The following is a 9,486-nucleotide window of genomic DNA, read 5'->3' on the forward strand; positions in this document are numbered from 1 at the left end:
GTCGGAGGGTCAGTGCCGAGGGAGTGGGCACTGTCGGAGGGTCAGTGCTGAGGGAGTGGGCACTGTCAGAGGGTCAGTGCTGAGGGAGTGCCGCACTGTCGGAGGGTCAGTGCTGACGGAGTGGGCACTGTCGGAGGGTCAGTGCTGAGGGAGCACCGCACTGTCGGAGGGTCAGTGCTGAGGGAGTGGGCCCTGTCGGAGGGTCAGCGCTGAGGGAGTGGGCCCTGTCGGAGGGTCAGCGCTGAGGGAGTGGGCACTGTCGGAGGGTCAGCGCTGAGGGAGTGGGCACTATAGGAAGGCATGCCACCAATTCTGGAACCCTGGCACATGTTCTGTGAGGTTGCATGTTGAACCAGAGAGAGAGAGAGAGAGAGAGAAAGGGCAGGGGGAGGAATTGGAGGATTAGGAGCGACCAGTCACGCCAGGCTGTAATCTGATCTGGGCCTGTTTGGATTGTGGAATGCATTGCCTGTCTCTCTGGTCCCCTCCGTGTAACCTGACCCCATAATCCATTGAGGCAGGGACTGGGGAGAGTGTCACTCTGCCGTGGCCTCCACTGGGAAAGGAGACCACTCAGTCCATCTAATCCATACCGGCCTTCATTCAGGACATGGCCGAACACCCGAGGTGGAGAGTTTGATGCGGTGTTTGGCCCTGAATTGCCCACCTCCTGAAACCAGCGCCCCCCCCCACCTTCTCCATCCCAATCGTTATGAAGGTGCCTGCCCTCCCACCGCCGCGTATTTGGTTATAATTATAGCCTGGTGACAAAAGGAAACAGAATCCATGGGACAAAGCGCAATGGAATGAAAGCAGCGCCCTGCAAACTCTCGAAACAATTGGTTGCTGGAGGAGCCAAGCTCCTCAACAACGACGGTGAAACAAGATCGCTCCCCCCCCTCCCCCCGACCTCCGCTGCCCAGCAGAGCTAACTCCCGCTCAGCCCTCCCATTTCGGGCTGGCCGAGGGGCACACAGGGTGCCTCGGACACACCGTCGTCAAGGGGAACAGGAGGCAGCCCGCACCGCAACCTGACGTCAGACTCTCGCCGCATAAAAGAGAGGAGCCAGCCGCTGGGGGGCAGAGAGCAGCACGGTCAGAGCGGCTCAGTGACAAGGGTCGGAGGGCGTGGGGGCGTTGGGGGGGCCAGTCGGTCGCTAGTACATCGACAGACCAAGAACACCAGGGGACGGAACACAGGTATCCCCTCAAGCTGTGAGTGTGTGATGGGGGGCAGGCTGTAGAGGGAGCTTCACTCTGTTGCTGTCCCTGGGAGTGTTTGATGGGGGACAGTGTAGAGGAAGCTTTACTCTGTATCTAACCCCATGCTGCCCCTGTCCTGGGAGTGTTTGATGTGGGACAGTGTAGAGAGAGCTTTACTCTGTATCTAACCCCGTGCTGTCCCTGTCCCTGGGAGTGTTTGATGTGGACAGTGTAGAGGGAGCTTTACTCTGTATCTAACCCCGTGCTGTCCCTGTCCTGTGAGAGTTTGATGGGGGATAGTGTAGAGGAAGCTTTACTCTGTATCTAATCCCGTGCTGTCCCTGTCCCTGGGAGTGTTTGATGGAGGGACAGTGTAGAGGGAGCTTTACTCTGTATCTAACCCCATGCTGTCCCTGTCCTGGGGGAGTGTGATGGGGGGACAGTGTAGAGGGAGCTTTACTCTGTATCTAATCCCGTGCTGTCCCTGTCCCTGGGAGTGTTTGATGGGGGGACAGTGTAGAGGAAGCTTTACTCTGTATCTAACCCCGTGCTGTCCCTGTCCCTGGGAGTGTTTGACAGGGGGGGACAGTGTAGAGGGAGCTTTACTCTGTATCTAACCCTGTGCTGTCCCTGTCCCTGGGAGTGTTTGATGGGGGGACAGTGTAGAGGGAGCTTTACTCTGTATCTAACCCCGTGCTGTCCCTGTCCCTGGGAGTGTTTGATGGGGGGACAGTGTAGAGGGAGCTTTACTCTGTATCTAACATCGTGCTGGGGGTGTTTGATGGGGGGACAGTGTAGAGGGAGCTTTACTCTGTATCTAACCCCGTGCTGGAGGTGTTTGACAGGGGGGGACAGTGTAGAGGGAGCTTTACTCTGTATCTAACCCCGTGCTGGGGGTGTTTGACGGGGGGACAGTGTAGAGGGAGCTTTACTCTGTACCTAACCCTGTGCTGGGGTTGTTTGACGGGGGGACAGTGTAGAGGGAGCTTTACTCTGTACCTAACCCCGTGCTGGGGGTGTTTGACGGGGTGACTGTGTAGAGGGAGCTTTACTCTGTATCTAACCCCGTGCTGGGGGTGTTTGACAGGGGGACAGTGTAGAGGGAGCTTTACTCTGTATCTAACCCCGTGCTGGGGGTGTTTGACGGGGTGACTGTGTAGAGGGAGCTTTACTCTGTACCTAACCCCGTGCTGGGGGTGTTTGACGGGGTGACTGTGTAGAGGGAGCTTTACTCTGTATCTAACCCCGTGCTGGGGGTGTTTGACAGGGGGACAGTGTAGAGGGAGCTTTACTCTGTATCTAACCCCGTGCTGGGGGTGTTTGACGGGGGGACAGTGTAGAGGGAGCTTTACTCTGTACCTAACCCTGTGCTGGGGGTGTTTGACGGGGGGACAGTGTAGAGGGAGCTTTACTCTGTACCTAACCCTGTGCTGGGGGTGTTTGACGGGGGGACAGTGTAGAGGGAGCTTTACTCTGTATCTAACCCCGTGCTGGGGGTGTTTGACGGGGGGACAGTGTAGAGGGAGCTTTACTCTGTACCTAACCCTGTGCTGGGGTTGTTTGACGGGGGGACAGTGTAGAGGGAGCTTTACTCTGTACCTAACCCCGTGCTGGGGGTGTTTGACGGGGGGACAGTGTAGAGGGAGCTTTACTCTGTATCTAACCCCGTGCTGGGGGTGTTTGACGGGGGGACAGTGTAGAGGGAGCTTTACTCTGTATCTAACCCCGTGCTGGGGGTGTTTGACGGGGTGACTGTGTAGAGGGAGCTTTACTCTGTACCTAACCCCGTGCTGGGGGTGTTTGACGGGGGGACAGTGTAGAGGGAGCTTTACTCTGTACCTAACCCCGTGCTGGGGGTGTTTGACGGGGGGACAGTGTAGAGGGATACGGTAAATAAACAAGGTCTTTCCCCTGGGGTCAGGGTGTCCAAAATCAGAGGTTTAGAGTGAGAGGGGAAAGATATAAAAGGGACTGAAGGGGCAACGTTTTCCCCCAGAGGGTGGTACGTGTATGGAATGAGCTGCCAGAGGATGTGGTGGAGGTTGGTACAATGACAGCATTTACGAGGCATTTGGATGGGGACATGAATAGGAAGGGTTTGGAGGGATATGGGTTGGGTGCTGGGACTAGGTGAATTTCGGATATCTGGCTGGCATGGATGAGCTGAACTGAAGAGTCTGTTTCTCTGCTGAACATCTCTACGACTCTCTGACTCTAACCCACTGGCAATCAGAAATCTTACCAGACTGAATGCCCAAGTCTCCAAACCAGGGAGTATATCGATTGTCGATCTCTGTGCTCTGTGACCTTGCCCGTTGCCCTACCCTCTCTCCGTGGGAATCTACCTCTCCCAACGTCTCTTCGTGTGTTCACATCCAGTGTGGGCGCTGACTGAGTATCATCTGCCCATCCCTGTCGCCTTCACTCAATGCCACCAAAACCTATCAACACAGGAGAGTTTTGCCCAGTTCTGGGTCCCCCCTGTTGTCGGGAGAAGATTATTAACGGGGGAGAGTCCAGAGGAGATTTGCCAGGATGTTGCTCGGCATTGAAGGTTTGAGTTCTCAAAAAAAAAACTCTGGGACTTTTTTTTTACACTGGAGAGTAAGGGGATGACTTTATAGAGATTTGTAAGAGTTATGAAGGGTGTAGATAAGGTGGGGAGAAAGGGTCTTTTCCCTTGAGTTGGGGCATTCAAGACTACAGGGTATAATATCAAGGTGAGAGCAGAAAGTTTTAAAAAAGACATGAGGGGTAACTTTTATAAGGTGTGGAATGAGCTTCCAGTGGAAGGGGCAGGTGTGGGGGGCAGTTACAATGGTTCAAAGACATTTGGATAAGGACATTATCAGGAAAGGGTTTGGAGAGATATAGCCAGGAACACACAGGTGGGACTGGTTTAGTTTGGGGGTTATGGGCCAAAGGGTCTGTTTCTGTGCGTCTGTACCTTATGTGGCATGGTGGCTCAGTGGTTAACACAGCTGCCTCACAGCGCCAGGGTCCTGGTGACCAGCCTCGGGTGACTGTCTGTGTGGAGTTTGCACGTTCTCCCCACCCCCCCGCCGTGTCTGCGTGGGCTTCCCCACCCCCCCCCCCCCATCAGTCCAACGATGTGCAGCATCTGCCATACTAACTTGCCTGGAGTGTTAGGTGCAGAGGTGAATATGGGGAATGGGACTGGGCGGGTGACTCTTCGGAGGGTTGGTGTGGACTGGTTGGGTCTTGTAAGGGAATCGAATCGAAATGGCATGTCCCTGAAAAAAAAAAACACTGGCTGGCACTGACATCTCCCTGCCGCAGTTTTGCGTATTCAACTTGGATGGTGTTGAAGTCAGGGAGATATACAGCATGGAAACAGACCCTTCATCTACACAGTGTTGATGAGTGTTTCTCTTTTGATTAAATTGTAATGGTTCCCCACTTCTGTTGGCAGGGTGAACAGGAAACGTCACTGGCATCTTGGTTAATATCAAGAGAGAAGAACATGAGAGTTCTGACTGGACTGACGAGTTGTGTATCCCTCCTGATTCTGTGTGGGTTATGCTCAGGTACTGACACAGAGAGAGAGAGAGAGAGAGAGAGAGAGAGAGAGAGACAGGGAGTCAAAAACAGTGGGCAGCATACCAACGAGACATGGGCACAGTAGAGAAGGAGGGTAACACGAGTTGGGAGGGAAGCTATTCCTACTTAGTTAGACTGCGTGCCTTTAAACACCTTCCCCCAACGGGGACCTCCACCGTTCTGGCCTGTTCTGTGAAGTTCCACAGTCTCTGAGGAACCGCGATGTGGGTGTCGCTGGATGAGCCTGGCCATTGATTACCCGTCCCTAATTGCCCCTTCAGAAGGTGGGGTTAAGCCGCCTTCTTGAACAGTTGCAGTCCCCCCCACCCCACCCCACGTGGGGCAGGGACAGTGCCCTCAGGGAAGGTGTTCCACGACTGTGATCCCGAAGAAGGGCTGATGCCCGAAACCTCGGTTCTCCTGCTCCTCGGACGCTGCCTGACCTGCTGCGCTTTTCCAGCACCACATTTTTAAGCTCTGATCTCCAGCATCTGCCGTCCTCACTTTCTCCATCCCGAAGGGGACGGCCTATTATATTTCCCGAGGGGCTCGGAGGGGAATCTGCTGGAGGGGGCGGGGGGGGGGGGGTGTTCCCATGGATCTGCAGCCCTTCTCCGTCGAGATGGAAGTGGCCCTGGGGTTGGAAGGTGCTGTCTGAGGAGGAGTCTTGGAGAGTGGCTGCAGGGCACCTTGTAGACAGTACACAATGCTGCGCTCGGTGGGGGAGGGAATGGCTGCTTGTGGGTATGGTGCCAACTGAGCGGGGGGTTGGGGGGGGGGGGTGCTGCTTTGTCCCTGGACGGTGCTGAGCTCCACATTGGTGCTGCCCACATCCAGGGCAAGTGGGGCGTATTCCCTCACCCTCCTGACTAGTGGCAGGACAGACTTTGGTTGGGGGGGGGGCTAGTGAGTTACTCGCTGCAGGACGCACAGCCTCTCTGACCGGCTGCCTCTGGGAGAGATGGTTTGGAGATAATTAGAGGCGTTGGAGAGACTTGTGCTGGGAACAGTAGCCCCACCTCCTGGGAGGAGGGTGTGATTACAGCGTGACACGTTTACATAGGAATCAACACTGGAAAACAACAGCCATTCTCAAAGAGAGAGATAAGGATTCGGGAGACTTTAGTTTGCGCATGGAGTGTGGAAATTTAGTTCCCTCAGGGGAGTCCCACATTTTGCTAACCCATTTTTCATTTCAGGTTATCCCAAAGGATGCTTTGTTAATTTCTACAATTCGTCCAGATGGGCTGGGAAAATGTCCGAGCTGGTGGTAAGATTTCGGTTCAGCTCCCAGACCCCTCTCGGGACGAACACAGTGATCACAGCGGTTGGGGTCTGCCCTCCCGACAGTGGAGAGAAAGATGAGCTAACCTTTCAGAACGCAGAGTGCGGTTCGGGATTAGGATGGGGTCCAAAAGGGAGTGAGTGAGGTGGAGATTGCTGCATCGTCTCACACACAGTGACCCATAGAAACTTCAATTGGCTGGATTTCTGCAAACTGAGAGAGATGCAGGGGGGGCAGTGGGATTAGTTTGGGGATCGATACAGGGCTATGGGGAGAGAGAGCGGGGGCAGTGGGATTAGTTTGGGGATTGATACAGGGCTATGGGGAGAGAGCGGGGGACAGTGGGATTAGTTTGGGGATTGATACAGGGCTATGGGGAGAGAGCGGGGGCAGTGGGATTAGTTTGGGGATTGATACAGGGCTATGGGGAGAGAGCGGGGGGCAGTGGGATTAGTTTGGGGATTGATACAGGGCTATGGGGAGAGAGTGGGGGGCAGTGGGATTAGTTTGGGGATCGATACAGGGCTATGGGGAGAGAGCGGGGGGCAGTGGGATTGGTTTGGGGATCGATACAGGGCTATGGGGAGAGAGTGGGGGGCAGTGGGATTAGTTTGGGGATCGATACAGGGCTATGGGGAGAGAGCGGGGGGCAGTGGGATTAGTTTGGGGATGGATACAGGGCTATGGGGAGAGAGCGGGGGGCAGTGGGATTAGTTTGGGGACTGATACAGGGCTATGGGGAGAGAGCGGGTCAGTGGGATTAGTTTGGGGATTGATACAGGGCTATGGGGAGAGAGCGGGGGCAGTGGGATTAGTTTGGGGATTGATACAGGGCTATGGGGAGAGAGTGGGGAGCAGTGGGATTAGTTTGGGGATTGATACAGGGCTATGGGGAGAGAGAGGGGGACAGTGGGATTAGTTTGGGGACTGATACAGGGCTATGGGGAGAGAGAGCGGGGGGGCAGTGGGATTAGTTTGGGGATTGATACAGGGCTATGGGGAGAGAGTGGGGGTCAGTGGGATTAGTTTGGGGATTGATACAGGGCTATGGGGAGAGAGTGGGGGGCAGTGGGATTAGTTTGGGGATCGATGCAGGGCTATGGGGAGAGAGCGGGGGCAGTGGGATTAGTTTGGGGATCAATACAGGGCTATGGGGAGAGAGCGGGGGGCAGTGGGATTAGTTTGGGGATCGATGCAGGGCTATGGGGAGAGAGCGGGGGGCAGTGGGATTAGTTTGGGGATCGATGCAGGGCTATGGGGAGAGAGCGGGGGCAGTGGGATTAGTTTGGGGATCGATACAGGGCCATGGGGAGAGAGAGCGGGGGGGCAGTGGGATTAGTTTGGGGATTGATACAGGGCTATGGGGAGAGAGCTGGGGGGCAGTGGGATTAGTTTGGAGACTGATACAGGGCTATGGGGAGAGAGCGGGGGCAGTGGGATTAGTTTGGGGATCGATACAGGGCTATGGGGAGAGAGCGGGGGGGGACAGTGGGAGTAGTTTGGGGATTGATACAGGGCTATGGGGAGAGAGAGGGGGACAGTGGGATTAGTTTGGAGATTGATACAGGGCTATGGGGAGAGAGCGGGGGGCAGTGGGATTAGTTTGGGGATTGATACAGGGCTATGGGGAGAGAGAGGGGGACAGTGGGATTAGTTTGGGGACTGATACAGGGCTATGGGGAGAGAGAGCGGGGGGGCAGTGGGATTAGTTTGGGGATTGATACAGGGCTATGGGGAGAGAGCGGGGGTCAGTGGGATTAGTTTGGGGATTGATACAGGGCTATGGGGAGAGAGCGGGGGGGCAGTGGGATTAGTTTGGGGATTGATACAGGGCTATGGGGAGAGAGAGGGGGACAGTGGGATTAGTTTGGGGATGGATACAGGGCTATGGGGAGAGAGCGGGGGGGCAGTGGGATTAGTTTGGGGATTGATACAGGGCTATGGGGAGAGAGAGGGGGACAGTGGGATTAGTTTGGGGATGGATACAGGGCTATGGGGAGAGAGCGGGGGACAGTGGGATTAGTTTGGGGATTGATACAGGGCTATGGGGAGAGAGCGGGGGGGGGACAGTGGGATTAGTTTGGGGATTGATACGGGGCTATGGGGAGAGAGCGGGGGGCAGTGGGATTCGTTTGGGGATTGATACAGGGCTATGGGGCCATGTCGTTTCAGCCTTCACAGTAAAAATGTTGTTTTGTTTTGCAGTTGGAGCAATGTGACAACAGAGGCAAGTTCGAGCATTTCTATCATCTTCCCATACCACATCAACCCTGTCCTGGGACAGTGTAGAGGAAGCTTTACTCTGTATCTAACCCTGTGCTGTCCCTGTGCCTGGGGGTGTGTGATGGGGAGACAGTGTAGAGGGAGCTTTACTCTGTATGTAACCCTGTGCTGTCCCTGTCCCTGGAGTGTTTGATGGGGGGACAGTGTAGAGGGAGCTTTACTCTGTATCTAACCCCATGCTGTCCCTGTCCTGGGAGTGTTTGATGGGGGGGACAGTGTAGAGGGAGCTTTACTCTTTATCTAACCCCGTGCTGTCCCTGTCCCTGGGAGTGTTTGATGGGGGACAGTGTAGAGGGAGCTTTACTCTGTATCTAACCCCGTGCTGTCCCTGTCCCTGGGAGTGTTTGATGGGGGACAGTGTAGAAGGAGTTTTACTCTGTATCTAACCCCGTGCTGTCCCTGTCCCTGTCCCTGGGGAGTGTTTGATGGGGGGAGAGTGTAGAGGGAGCTTTACTCTGTCCCTAACCCCGTGCTGTCCCTGTCCCTGAGAGTGTTTGATGGGGGACAGTGTAGAGGGAGCTTTACTCTGTATCTAACCCCGTGCTGTCCCTGTCCCTGGGAGTGTTTGATGGGGGACAGTGTAGAGGGAGCTTTACTCTGTATCTAACCCCGTGCTGTCCCTGTCCCTGGGAGTGTTTGATGGGGGGGACAGTGTAGAGGGAGCTTTACTCTGTATCTAACCTCGTGCTGTCCCTGTCCCTGTCCCTGGGAGTGTTTGATGGGGGACAGTGTAGAGGGAGTTTTACTCTGTCCCTAACCCCGTGCTGTCCCTGTCCCTGTCCCTGGGAGTGTTTGATGGGGGGACAGTGTCGAGGGAGTTTTACTCTGTCCCTAACCCCGTGCTGTCCCTGTCCCTGTCCCTGGGGGGGTGTGTGATGGGGGGACAGTGTCGAGGGGGTGCTGTTGGATGGTTGTCCCCTTCCTGGTGTGTTGTTGGATATTTGAAGCGTCCCTGGGGATTGGGTCTGCCTGTCCTCTCAACAATCCGTTGGTCTTTTCCAGATTTCACGGATCCCGATGAGTTTCCGAAGTTCCTGAGAAGGTAAATCTGGAACCAAGACCTTTCCAGAAGGATATGTGTGGGGCTCCAGGGAGGCTCGGGGGGAGGGGGTGGGGGGGGCGGGGGGGCAAGGGCCGAGTGACCTCCTCTCTAT

The 9,486-nt window shown here is 55.4% G+C and overlaps 1 long non-coding RNA gene across 2 annotated transcripts; it reads left to right on the forward strand.

Moving 5' to 3' along the window:
* The first annotated feature begins 483 nt into the window (after window positions 1–483).
* Window positions 484–9,374, forward strand: LOC140453927 (uncharacterized). Of its 2 annotated transcripts, none has more exons than XR_011952526.1 (5): window positions 484–1,215; window positions 4,637–4,751; window positions 5,964–6,034; window positions 8,255–8,276; window positions 9,335–9,374. It is a non-coding gene; the product is annotated as an uncharacterized lncRNA (long non-coding RNA). The 2 variants fall into 2 exon arrangements; XR_011952525.1 differs by having other exon boundaries at window positions 486–1,200.
* Window positions 9,375–9,486: the final 112 nt, after the last annotated feature.

The sequence above is a fragment of the Chiloscyllium punctatum genome, chromosome 28 (genome assembly GCF_047496795.1).
Source record: "Chiloscyllium punctatum isolate Juve2018m chromosome 28, sChiPun1.3, whole genome shotgun sequence".
Lineage (NCBI taxonomy): Eukaryota > Metazoa > Chordata > Chondrichthyes > Orectolobiformes > Hemiscylliidae > Chiloscyllium > Chiloscyllium punctatum.